The sequence below is a fragment of the Geotrypetes seraphini genome, chromosome 1, assembly GCF_902459505.1.
Source record: "Geotrypetes seraphini chromosome 1, aGeoSer1.1, whole genome shotgun sequence".
NCBI lineage: Eukaryota > Metazoa > Chordata > Amphibia > Gymnophiona > Dermophiidae > Geotrypetes > Geotrypetes seraphini.
The window spans coordinates 448531027-448543722 of NC_047084.1; the positions used below are offsets into that span (position 1 = coordinate 448531027).

The window sequence follows — 12696 nt, forward strand, 5'->3', positions numbered from 1 at the left end:
TGACTTTGCTGAAGGGCTAGTAGGAAAAGTGGATGACACCAAGATTTGCAACAGAGTGGACTTCCTAATAGGTGTGGACAATATGAGAAGAGATGTACAAAAAATAGAAGAATGGTCTAATGTTTGGCAGCTACAATTTAATGCAAAAAAAATGCAAAGTGATGCACATGAGGTACAGAAATCCAAGACAGCAGTATGTGCTACGGGGTCAGAGTCTGACAGGCATAGATCAAGAGAGAGACTTTGGTGTGATGGTGGCTGAAGGTCTCTAGGTGGTGAAACAATCTGACAAGGTGGTGGCTGTTGCCCAAAGAATGCTAGGCTGCATAGAGAGAGGCATAACCAGCAGAAGAAAGGAGGTGTTGAAGCTCCTGTAAAAATTGTTGGTGAGGCTCCAGTTTTGGAGGCTGTGTCTCTGCAAGGATGCAAAAGACTTGAAGCGGTTCAGAGGAAGGCGACGAAAATGGTTCAGGGTTTGTGCTATAAGACATATGAGAAGAGACTGGAGGACTTGAATATGTATATGCTGGAAAAATAAGAGAGATGATATGATACAGACCTTTAAATACTTGAAAGGTATTAATATTCACACAAACCTCTTTCAGCGACATGAATAGAGACTGCAGGGAGGACTCAGGAATAATGTCAGGAAATACTTTTTCACAGACAGGGTGGTGAAAGCTTGGAACATACTTCTGAAAGAGGTGGTAAAGTCCAAAACGGTGAATAAATTAAAAAATGTGTGAAATAGACACAGGGGATGCTTAAATAGAAGATGGAAACACAATATGGCTGTTGAGGTGCGATCATGGGCGAGAATAGTGGGAGCTGAGCCCCAATGCTGGACAGACTTGTACAGTCTGGGTACCACATGTGACGAGAGACCAAGAGTGGTAAATCCAGCAGGGGGGAACAGAGTCTTATGCTAGATAGTCTGAATGGTTTGTGTCCTGCACGTGATGAGAGACAGGTGAAGGTTTGATAACTCCAGTTTGTTGATCATTTTATTGTCACACTGCGAGAGGAGGAACTGTGGAGCTTTGGAGGGAGGGGAGGGCATCTCGACTGTAATACACCACATATCATCCCCATCATGGTTGGCATGGTGATGAATTCACAACTAGCATTTAAATATGGGTGACCCATGCCTATATCGGGTGGTGGGTGAGGCTCTAGTCACCTTGTTGGGTAGACTGGATGGACCCTAAGTGCCCTTTTCTGCTGTCATTTATTGCTGTCTTTATGCATAGAAGGCAATGAGTCTTATATTGTTAATTTAAATGTGGGGGAGGGGTGTGTAATGTGCAGAAATGCCACTTTAGCATGCCACCCTTCATAACTATGTAGCTTTCCCTTGTTGCCAGCTCAAATATTTCTTTCTAGAGATGCTACTACCAAGAATATGTGTATCTTTTTGCACTAGGGTCACTGTCTGTGTTTAGAGACTGTGTCTTACCTGCGCTTCTGTGCCCAAGATACTGAATGTCGTTGGATTAAATCCTGCACACATGCCGACTTCATACACTTCAAATTCATGCTGACATCCTTCCAGTCTACCCTCTCATTTGCCAAACAAGAATAACATAGAAACATGATGGCAGATAAAGACCAAATAGCCCATCCAATCTACAACCATTTAACTAACTCTCTTAGTGCCAACCCTTGCCGTCTCTTTGCCACACTCAACTCTCTATTCAAAGTACCCCCACCTCCTATCCCCTCCTCACTTTCCCTCCAGATGATGGCAGAGTTCTTCTATGACAAGATTCACCTTGAATTCTCAACCAAGTCACCTCCTCCACTACCCCTACCAGCTGTCCACTCTGCCAATCTCCATTCAATAACCCCTGCCACTTTTTCCTCCATTTCTGAAGTCATGGATGAGGAAACTGCTCACATTCTCTCCTCCTCCAAACTTACCACTTGCTCCTTTAGTCCAATCCCCATCCGCCTACTTAGAGCTATCACCCCCACTGTCATCCTTCCCATCTGTCACATCTTCAACCTATTACTGTCCACTGCAACAGTTCTTGATGGCTTCAACATGCTGTAGTTACACCTCTCCTCAAAAAACCCTCACTAGATCCCACATCCCCATCCAACTATCGCCCATCTCTCTCCTCCCCTTCCTATCCAATCTACTTGAACATGCTGTTGACCGCCATTGCCTGGACTTCCTTTCTTCTCAAGATATTCTTGGCCTCCTTCAATCAGACTTTCACCCTCGCCATTCTATGGAAACTGCCCTCGCTAAAGTCTCTAATAATCTATTCTTGGCCAGATCCAATGGCCTCTAATTTATCCTCATCCTTCTCAATCTGTCTGCTGTCTTTAATACAGTTGATCACCACCTACTCTTCAATACACTGTCCTCACTGGGATTCCAGGGTTCTGTTTTCTCCTGCTACAACTCAAAAGACAATGTAGATGACTAGAGAGAAAATGGAGAAAATCAAACTCGGATCATACAAAATCCGCCTGGAAAAAAATCAACAAACAATTCAAATCACAATTAAAGGACAAGAGAAAAGCACACTACACCAACCTAATAGGCACTGAAACCCAAGACACCAAAAAACTATTCCAAATTCTAAAAACCGTAACCGACACCAAACCCTACCTGACCACTAACAATACTACCCCCCCCCTCAGCCACTCTATTAGCAGAACACTTCCAAAATAAAATTACCAATGCAAGAGCTACCCTCAATGACACCTCTACCCATCCTAACGAATTCACAATTATCCCAATAGATAGAGATTCTACTGCAGCAGAGAGAATATGGTCTCAATTCCCCAACATACAATGAACCGAATTCAACAAATACAGCCATGCATCCTGTGACCTCAACAACTGTCCACCATATCTCCTAAAAACATCCAGCACAAAATTCCGCTCTCTTCTTCTAAACTGGATACAAATCTCGCTAATAAACGGCCACTACCCTACCAACTTCAGCGAAATCATCATCACTCCGATCCTCAAAGACCCCAAAGGACTGATAGACCAAACAGCCAACTACAGACCCATTGCCTCTATTCCACTCTACGTCAAAATAATAGAAGGACTAGTTGCCAAATTCCTCTCCAATTACCTAGAAAACCATAACATACTCCATCCCACACAATCCGGCTTCAGAAACAACTTCAGCACAGAAACACTACTAGGATCTCTCTTGGACACAGCCAGACAACATCTCAGCACAGAAAAAAAAATGATGCTCATACAACTAGACCTTACCGCTGCATTCGACTTGGTGGACCATAACATTCTACTACAAATCCTGGATACAATAGGTATCACAGATAAAGTATACACATGGTTTGAAGGATTCCTTAAATCAAGAACCTATAGAGTAAAATCAGACAACAAAATCTGAACCTTGGTCAAACCCCTGTGGAGTTCCTCTATCCCCGACTCTCTTCAATCTCTATACAGCCTCCCTCAGCTCTCACCTGGACAAACAAGGCATAACCTCCTACAGCTATGCCGATGACATTACCATTCTCATACCCTTCGATCAACCTGAACTCTCCATGACGAACACAATATACCAAACACTAAAATCAATAGCAACCTGGATGAAAGATCACAAACTGAAATTTAACCCAGATAAAATGAAATTCATCCTCCTAGAAAACAACAAAATACCAACCATAACCAACATTGAAATCAACACAATCGGGGGGTCACGTGATGCAGCCTACCTAAGCAGACGTCTGTGTGGAGAGCTCCCGCCTCATCCCCTCTTTAATCAGCGATTATTGCCTGCAATCTGGTTTCCCCGGGTTTTTTTTCGGTGGGTTTTGCTGTGCAAACGGTGTCACTCACCCCCGAAGTGCTGAGGAGATCGTGGCGCACCGGGTATGCCTATAAAACCGGCTCGGGGATCCCGGGACAAAACTCTGACTACCCCCTCCAAGATGGTGGCGGACCAGGCTACTTTTACGATCCCGGCTGGGGACTGGATAACCGACATTACTAAATCGGTGTCGGCTGCTCTGGCGGATCGTTTAAACAAAATTCAGTCGGCAGTGGAGGAACTGAATGAAAAGTTTGACTCACATACTCGGCGCCTGAATGCAGTAGAGCAGCGCGTGTCTGATCAGGAAGACACGTGCGCGAGCATGGCGGCACGGGTGGCGGCTCTGCAACACCAGATCCAGGAGATAGCAGCCCAACTAGATGACCAAGAGAACCGCAGCAGAAGGAACAACTTGCGGCTCATTGGGATCCCAGAATCGGTCACGGAGGCGGCGCTCTATGATGTTTTCAGCAACTGGCTGCCGACGACTCTGGGCCTTGACAGGGCTGCCTCCCAGTTTGCCTGTGAGCGGGTCCACCGCGTTGGAGCGCGGGTCTCTGGAGCCGGGAGACCGCGTGTGGCTATTGCACGCTACACAAATTGGCGTGAGAAGGACTCGCTGCTCCGTGCGTTCCGGAAGATGGGGCCCTGGAGTATGAAGGCTCTAAAGTACTAGCCTTTAATGATTATTCCATCAGGGTGTCTGCTCTGCGTAAGGCCATGTCGCCCTGCTGTACCGACCTGCATAATCGGGGGATCAAATTTGCCCTGGTGTTTCCAGCCCGCCTGCGTGTCTGGCATGATGGTCAGAACCACTCATTCTCTTCGGTGGAGGAAGCCAGGGCTTTCTTGGAGAAATTGCCTGCTTGAGCTCTTTTTTCGGGCCTGGAATGGTTTGGCCTGTTGGGGCTTTCGGGCTCCTGGGAATTCATCGCGCTGGGAGAAGTGCTGCTAGGACTGAGCTTCCCTTCAGACTTGCCTGCTCGGGACCTTATGGGTCTTATATTCCATCGCTCGAACAGCAGTGCCTCTGGGGGAGGATTTGTTGTTCCTGCCTCCTGCCTTCCGTATAGCAGCACTGACTGAGTCTATTGGCAGAGGGAGGCGGTGTGAGGACTGCTGTCTAGGGCTTTCGCATTTGGATCTGCCTGGTGCCCTATACCACTTGCTGAAGTTTCCAGCCATGACCATAGTTGGACTTTATTTTTGCAATGTTATTCGACAGTACTCCTTTGCTTGTTAACAATGCCTGTTTGACTTTGTTGCACTGTGGTGCTGGGGGGACGTAGACATAGGGGGTGGAGGGTCTCCGGGTAGGTTGGGGTCTGTTTCTGGGAATGCATGCTGGGGGACAGGGTGTGTTGGAGGGGGAGGGGGGTGGGAGGCGAGGGGCAGTGCTGGGGGGAGTGAATGGGGTGGATGTGTGGGGGTGGATGTGTGTTTGGTTGGTGTGTGCATGGTTGGGAGGGGAGAGAGTAGGGGATTGCTGGATTCTGTGGGCACTTCATCTGAGGGGGTCCGGGCCTGGCTGGGGGGCCTGATCTCTTCTTTCACTTTCTTTAGCTATATTGCGGCACTTTCGGTGGCTTTGTATGCTGCACAGCTATGGTTAATTTGACAGTGGTGACTCTTAATGTTGATGGTATCCACTCTCCTATTAAACGAAAGAAAATTCTCACATGGCTTCGGCAGCGTCGGGTGGATATTGCTTTCCTTCAAGAGACTCACCTCACGTGTGCTGAGCATGAGAAGTTGCGCCGGGAATGGGTGGGGGAGGTGAAGTACTCAGCCTACAATGGCCGCCAGAGAGGTGTGGCTATCTTGGTCCATAAAAACTTGCCCTTGCACGTTCATAAAACAATTCAGGATAAACAGGGCAGATATATTGTGGTTGCAGGGGATCTTTGGGGTTTTCAATTTCTTTTTTGCAATTTGTATGCTCCGAATGTTTATGACCATAGCTTCTACTCTGGGCTGCTGGGCATCCTGGCGCAGTTCCCTTCTTACCAACTGATTGTGGGAGGTGATTTTAATGTCACAGCTGATCCGCTGGTTGATTGTTCTCCTGCCAGGCCGAGACCTCGAAATTACGAGCAGCGAGGGGTGAATTTTTTCTGTACTCAATTGGCGGTGGTGGATACTTGGAGACTTCTCCATCCTTTTGATAGGGAATTTACGTTCTACTCTCATCCCCATTCTATGTATTCTAGACTTGATCATGTTCTGGTATCCCACGGCCTCTTTCACCGAGTGGATAGGGCTTCTATTGAGGATACTGTTCTATCAGACCATTCTGCGGTCCTGGTGACCATAGAGGTCACGGAGTGCAGGGGTGATAAAACTTGGCGATTCCCGGCCTCCCTTTACAGCGATCAGAAGTTTCGAGAATATTTGAGAGACAAGTGGGAGGACTATGACTTGCATAACAATACCTCTGATGTGGATCCGGCAGTATTCTGGGAAGCCTCGAAGGCTGTGTTGAGGGGTCATATCATACAATTTGTGGCTGTACGGCGGAAACAACAGGGGGAGAAACTTCTCGCATTGACGGGGCAATTGGCCGAGCTTCGCAAGCGTCACCGAGTGATGCTACAGGGACCGGATAGTCAGAAGATTCGTTCCCTACGCTCTCAAATTAACGAGACCATGGATGCTAGGGCCCGACAGGATATTTTTTATCAAAAATTTCACCTTTATCGATGGGGCGGCAAAGCAGGCAAACTTTTAGCGAATCTGGTTCGGCCTTACAGGAAGAAGCAAATTATCCGGGTGGTTAAGAATTCGAGGGGAGAGACCATCACTCAGGAGTCTCATATTCGAGAGCAGTTCGTTGACTTTTACAGTGCACTTTATGCGAAACGGGACTTCACGATGGAAGAACGAGATAGCTTCTTTCGGGATTTGCCTATACCGAGGTTGTCTGAGGTTCAGTCGAAGCAGTTGAACGCTCCCATTTCCTCGGAGGAAATCCGAATGGGGATTAAAAAGCTAAAACTTGCTAAATCGCCTGGTCCTGATGGATTCGGTCCGGAGTATTACAAACTTTTGCCTGACTTGCTTGTACAACCATTGGGTGATTATTTTAACTTCCTTTCTACTGCGGTGGCGGGCGTCCCGCATAATCTTGCTCATATCTCCCTCCTCCCGAAGCCGGGAAAGGATCCCATGCAGGTCGGCTCGTATAGGCCGATATCCTTATTAAATCAAGATGTTAAGTTGTTGGCGTCTATTATGGCGACTCGGCTTAATGTGTTTCTCCCTCAGCTCATCGAGGCTGATCAGGTGGGATTTGTACCTCAGCGTTATGCATCGATGAATCTCCTGAAAGCGTTGACCGCCATACATGAGCATAGGGGGAGCGGGGGTACATCCGCGATTGTCGGGCTTGATATGGAAAAGGCTTTTGACAGCATTTCTTGGCAGTATCTTTTTTGGGTGTTGCAGGAGTATGGTGTGGGTGGGACTTTCCTTGCCTGGATTCAAGGACTCTATACGGAACCGCAAGCTCGGCTTATTATTAATGGCAGCCTTTCGCAGTCCTTTCCACTTTGCCGGGGCACTCGCCAGGGTTGTCCCCTCTCTCCCCTACTGTTCGTCCTAGCTATAGAACCACTTGCTATTAAGATTCGAACCAGTCCTGCCCTACGGGGCATCTGCATAGGTGGATCGGAGTGCCGTATTACTTTATTTGCGGACGATATTTTACTCTTCTTGGACCAGGCCCCCATTCATCTGCCGGTGGCGTTGCAGCTGGTATCGGCGTTCGGTGTCCTCTCCGGTCTCCGAGTGTACTGCGCGAAATCGGAATTGTTGCCTCTGACGGGGTTGGGGTGGGAACCGTGGCACTCTGGCTTGCAGATACCTCCAGTGACCACCCCCGTGCGATATTTGGGTATCTATCTGCACCCAGACCCTGGGGTGATGTACCAGAGTAATATCTTGGCGGTACTTGATAAGATTCAGGCTTTGTGTCACGCGTGGCGGGATCTTCCACTGTCCCTTGTGGGGAGAGCGGCGCTCATCAAAATGATCTTACTGCCTAAGATACTGTACCCTATTCAAACGGTGCCCTTTTGGATCTTACAGCACGATATCCGACGGCTTCGCTCTCTTTTTTCTGTATTTCTCTGGCGCGGTCGGACTGCCCGTATTGCTTATGTTAAATTGACCCTTTTTAAGTCGGAGGGAGGGCTAGGGCTTCCTGATATCCGGGCATACAACGTGGCAGCTTTAATGCGCTTTATTCATGAGGGAGTGACAGGGTCGGCCAGATTTTCTCCACGGGGCTGGCTGGAGGGGTGGAGTGCACCTTACACTTTCTTGAACCTTCTGCATTCCCCGGGGGGATTGCGGGGGGACATGTCTTCTAAACTTCGGTTCTTGCACCCTCTCCGCCAGGCTTGGCAGTGGTGGCGACGAGCGCAGTCGAAATCTCCCCGGGCATCGCCTTTCCTGCAACTGCAAGGCAATCCGGAGTTCTTACCGGGAGCGGGGAGATCACCATTTTTTGATTGGGCAGTGCGGGGGGCTCTTACGCTCTCGCATCTGATGGATACAGACACGGGGGTATTTGATTCTTTTGCACAATTTCAGGATAAGTGGGATGTACCCAAAACTCACTTCTTTGCCTATTTACAAGCCCGCCATTACTTTCAGAGTCTTTGCTCACACTATGGAGCGGAGTGGTCTTGTGGACGCCTGGATGTATACCTATTACGCACACCGTCTGCTTTGAGCTCACTTGCACTCTGGTATCGTGTGGTGCGTTCGTCGGCGTCCCAGGGGCACCTGACTTTGTTGTGCGATGCTTGGAACCAGGATATGGCTTCCCACTATATCCCTGACACTTTCTTGACGCTGTTTCACACTCTTCATGCCTTCGTGAAGTCTGCGGCCTAGCAGGAGACCCAATTTAAAATCCTTCATAGAGCTTACATTACTGCAGCCCGGGGTGCTAGAATGGGTCTTTGGGAGACACCCACATGTCTTAAATGCAGTGGGGCCCCGGGGACATTCCTTCATTCCTTTTTGGAATGTCCCGAGCTTTCTTTGTGGAATTTTTCCTTTGCGCAGCTTAGGCTGGTTCTCCAGCGCACTATTGAGTGGGATTATAAGACATTATTGCTCGGAGATCAGACTCTGTTAGAGGACCAGGGCCTCACGATTCCTCAGAGGCGCTTTATCTACCTAACGCTGTTGACAGTCAAACGATTGATCTTACAATATTGGACCCAGACGGGGGCCATACCCCTGGATTGTTGGATACATCAAATGCATGAGTTAGCCCGCTTTGAGCTTAGTTACTACAAGCACTCTACAAATATTGAGGTACTAGCCTACCTGGCCTTATGGCAGGCTTTTCTACATCTGCCTATAGTTTCCAGCGAGGAGGGTTTAGGGGGGGGTCTGGCTGATGGGGGTTTGGTTGTAGAGTATGTCTGTGTGTGAGGATGGTGTGTTTGTACGGGTGAATGATGAGATTCTGGTTTGGGGATTTTCCTGAGGGGTTAATTTGTTTGTTCTATGTGTGAAAACAAAAAATTTTGATGGGGTTGCCCTGAGGACCAATTTGTTGCTGCATTGGATTAAGTGCAATGGTTTTTCTGGAGGTGCTTTACACTATTGCTTAGCCTGTTGTATTTCTGTTGACTTGTGTTTTTCTCTCTCTTCTTTCTGTACTCTTGGTCTCTCTGTTTGACTCCTCAATAAACATATTTAAAAAAAAAAAAAAAAAGAAATCAACGCAATCAACTACCCCATACAAACCACCCTAAAACTGCTAGGAATAACTATCGACAGATGCTGCACTATGCAACTGCAAATCAATAAAACAATACAAAAGTCATTCTTAGTCATGAGAAACTTAAGACAAGTTCGGAAATTCTTCGAGAAAACTCAATTCCAGCTCATAGTTCAGTCCTTAATACTAGGCCTACTTGACTACTGTAATATCCTCTACCTCCCATGCCCTACAACCATAACAAAACAACTACAAACTATCCAAAACACAGCACTAAGGCTCATCCACTCATTAAAGAAACATGATCACATTACAGAAGCATATCTCCAATCGCACTGGCTTCCGATCCCAGCAAGAATACAATTTAAATTCTACTGCCTACTATTTAAGACTTTATACGGAGACAGTCCAAACTACCTGAATAACCGCCTCATCCACAACACCGCAACCAGACATAGGAAAACTCACATCCCATTTTCATACCCCCCAATTAAGGAGGTCAAACGGAAAAAACTATATGATGGCCTCCTGGCCACTCAAGCAGCCAAACTAGACAACCAAATCGCCAATCTACTGATGGCATCCCTCGACTACAAGACTTTTAGAAAAGAAATAAAGACCATACTCTTCAAGAAAACTCTGAAAAAAGAAATAATACCGCAAGTCTCAAACTCCACCTCTCACTAAAGCCAACTACCCCAAACAAATAACCTTACCCATTTCTCATTCTTTTTGAAAATGACCAATTTTTTTTTTTTGAAAGTTCTTATTGTAATACATCTTGGATAATTCTTTTGTAATCCGCCTTGAACTGCAAGGTAATGGCGGAATAGAAATCCCTAATGTAATGTAATGTTTTCTTTCTATCTCTCCCAGTGTACTTTCAGTGTATGTTATGGTGGATCCTCCTCTGCTGCTATCCCCCTGTTTATTGGTGTACCTCAAGGCTCTGTCTTGGGCCCTTTCATCTTGTCCATGTATAATCGCTGATCTCCGCCCATGGTTTTCAATATCACCTCTATGCTGATGATTGACAGATCTATCTTTCCACAGCAGATACAGTTTCTATACAAGAATTCAGGCACGAATCTCAGCCTGCCTGTCTGACATTGATGCTTGAATGTCTCACCGCCATCTAAAACTGAATATGGTTAAAACTGAACTCCATATCTTTCTGCCTAAACCAAACTCCCGCTCCCACTGTTCTCTATTTCTGTGGATAACACTCTTTTCCTCCCTGTCTTTGACTCCTCTCTCTCCTTCTCTACTCAGATCCAACAAACCGCTAAGACCTGTTGTTTTCTCCTCTATAATATTACCAAAATCCAACTTCTCCTCTATAAGCACAGTACCAAAATCCTTGTACACACTCTCATCACCTATCGTTTAGACTTCTGCAATGTACTTAACATAAGAACATAAGATTTGCCGCTGCTGGGTCAGACCAGTGGTCCATCGGGTCCAGCAGTCCGCTCCTTAGGTCAAAGACCAATGCCCTATTTGAATCTAGCCTTACCTGCGTATGTTCTGTTCCAGTAGGAACTTATCCAACTTTTTCTTGAATCCCTGAAGGGTGTTTTCCCCTATAACAGTCTCCAGAAGAGCATTCCAGATTTCTACCACTCTCTGGGTGAAGAAGAACTTCCTTACGTTTGTACAGAATCTTTTCCCTTCAAACTTTAGCAAGTGCCCTCTCGTTCTCTTCACCTTGAGAAGGGTGAACTATCTCTCTTTGTCCACTAAGTCAATTCCCTTCAATATCTTGAATGTTTCAATCATGTCCCCTCTCAGTCTCTTCTTTTCAAGGGAGAAGAGGCCTAGTTTCTCTAGCCTCTCATTGTACGGCAACTCCCCCAGTCCCTTAACCATTTTTGTTGCTCTTCTCTGGGCCCTTTCGAGTAGTACTATGTCCTTTTTCATGTACGGCGACCAGTGTTGGACACAGTATTCCAGGTGTGGGCGTACCATGGCCCAGTATAATGGCATGATAACTTTTTCAGATCTACTCGTGATCCCCTTTTTAATCATTCCTAGCATTCTGTTTGCCCTTTTCACCGCCGTTGCGCATTGCGCGGATGGTTTCATTGACTTGTCTACAAGTACTCCCAAGTATAGCACCAGACATCCTGTATTCGTGCATATGTTGTTACTGACATGCATCACCTTGCACTTATTCACGTTGAACCTCATTTGCCATTTCGCAGCCCATTCCTCGAGCGTATTTATGTCTCGTTGTAGGTCTTCGCAATCCTTCTGTGTCCTCACTACTCTGAATAACTTTGTATCGTCCGCAAATTTAATCACCTCGCTCATCATGTCAATTTCTAGGTCGTTTATAAATATGTTGAATTGCACAGGCCCGAGCACCGAACCTTGTGGCACTCCTCTCATGACAATTTTCTGCTCAACCGTCTCTCTCCCCTTCAATCCATTCAGAATGCGGTTGCCATGCTGACATTAACCTTCTTCTCAAGTTACTTCATTGGCTCCCCATCCATTTCCAAATACAGTTCAAACTCCTCTTACTGACTTACAAGTGCATTCACTCTGTAGCCCCTCAATATCTCTCCTCACTTATCTCCCCTTATACTTCCCCACGTGAACTATATTCATTGGGTAAGTCCATCTTATCTGTACCCTTCTCCTCCACTGCCAACTCCAGACTCCGTCCCTTCTTTCTTGCAGCACCATATGCCTGGAACAGACTGTCTGAACCAATAAATCATGCTCCGTCTCTAGCAGTGCTCAAATCCAAGCTAAAAGACATTTTGAAGCTGCTTTTATCTCTTAACTTCAATTCACTGTCAGATACCTATACCCATTGTATCATTCCTTCTGCCAGAAACTCCCCAACCCTGAGATATCCTGTCCATCTGTCCAAATTAGATTGTAAGCTCTTCTGAGTAAGGACCGTCTATTGAATGTTAAATGTACAGTGCTACATACGCCTTTCAGCACTATAGAAATGATAAGTGGTAGTATTAGTAGTGTGTGTGTGTGTATATAGTTTCTGAGTGTGTATGTATATGTACAGATGTGCATATGAATGAAGCTGCTCTCTGTATGTATCTGTGTTTATATGCATTTTTGTGCAAGGTTTTGTTTGTGTTAGTAGGTGTGCAACATGTGTGAATGTTTATTTGGAAGTAC

The 12696-nt window shown here is 46.4% G+C and overlaps 1 protein-coding gene across 1 annotated transcript in view; it reads left to right on the forward strand.

Moving 5' to 3' along the window:
* The window catches only part of L1CAM (L1 cell adhesion molecule), a 310192-nt gene that overhangs the window by 39204 nt on the left and 258292 nt on the right, over positions 1–12696 (forward strand). The window lies entirely within an intron of this gene.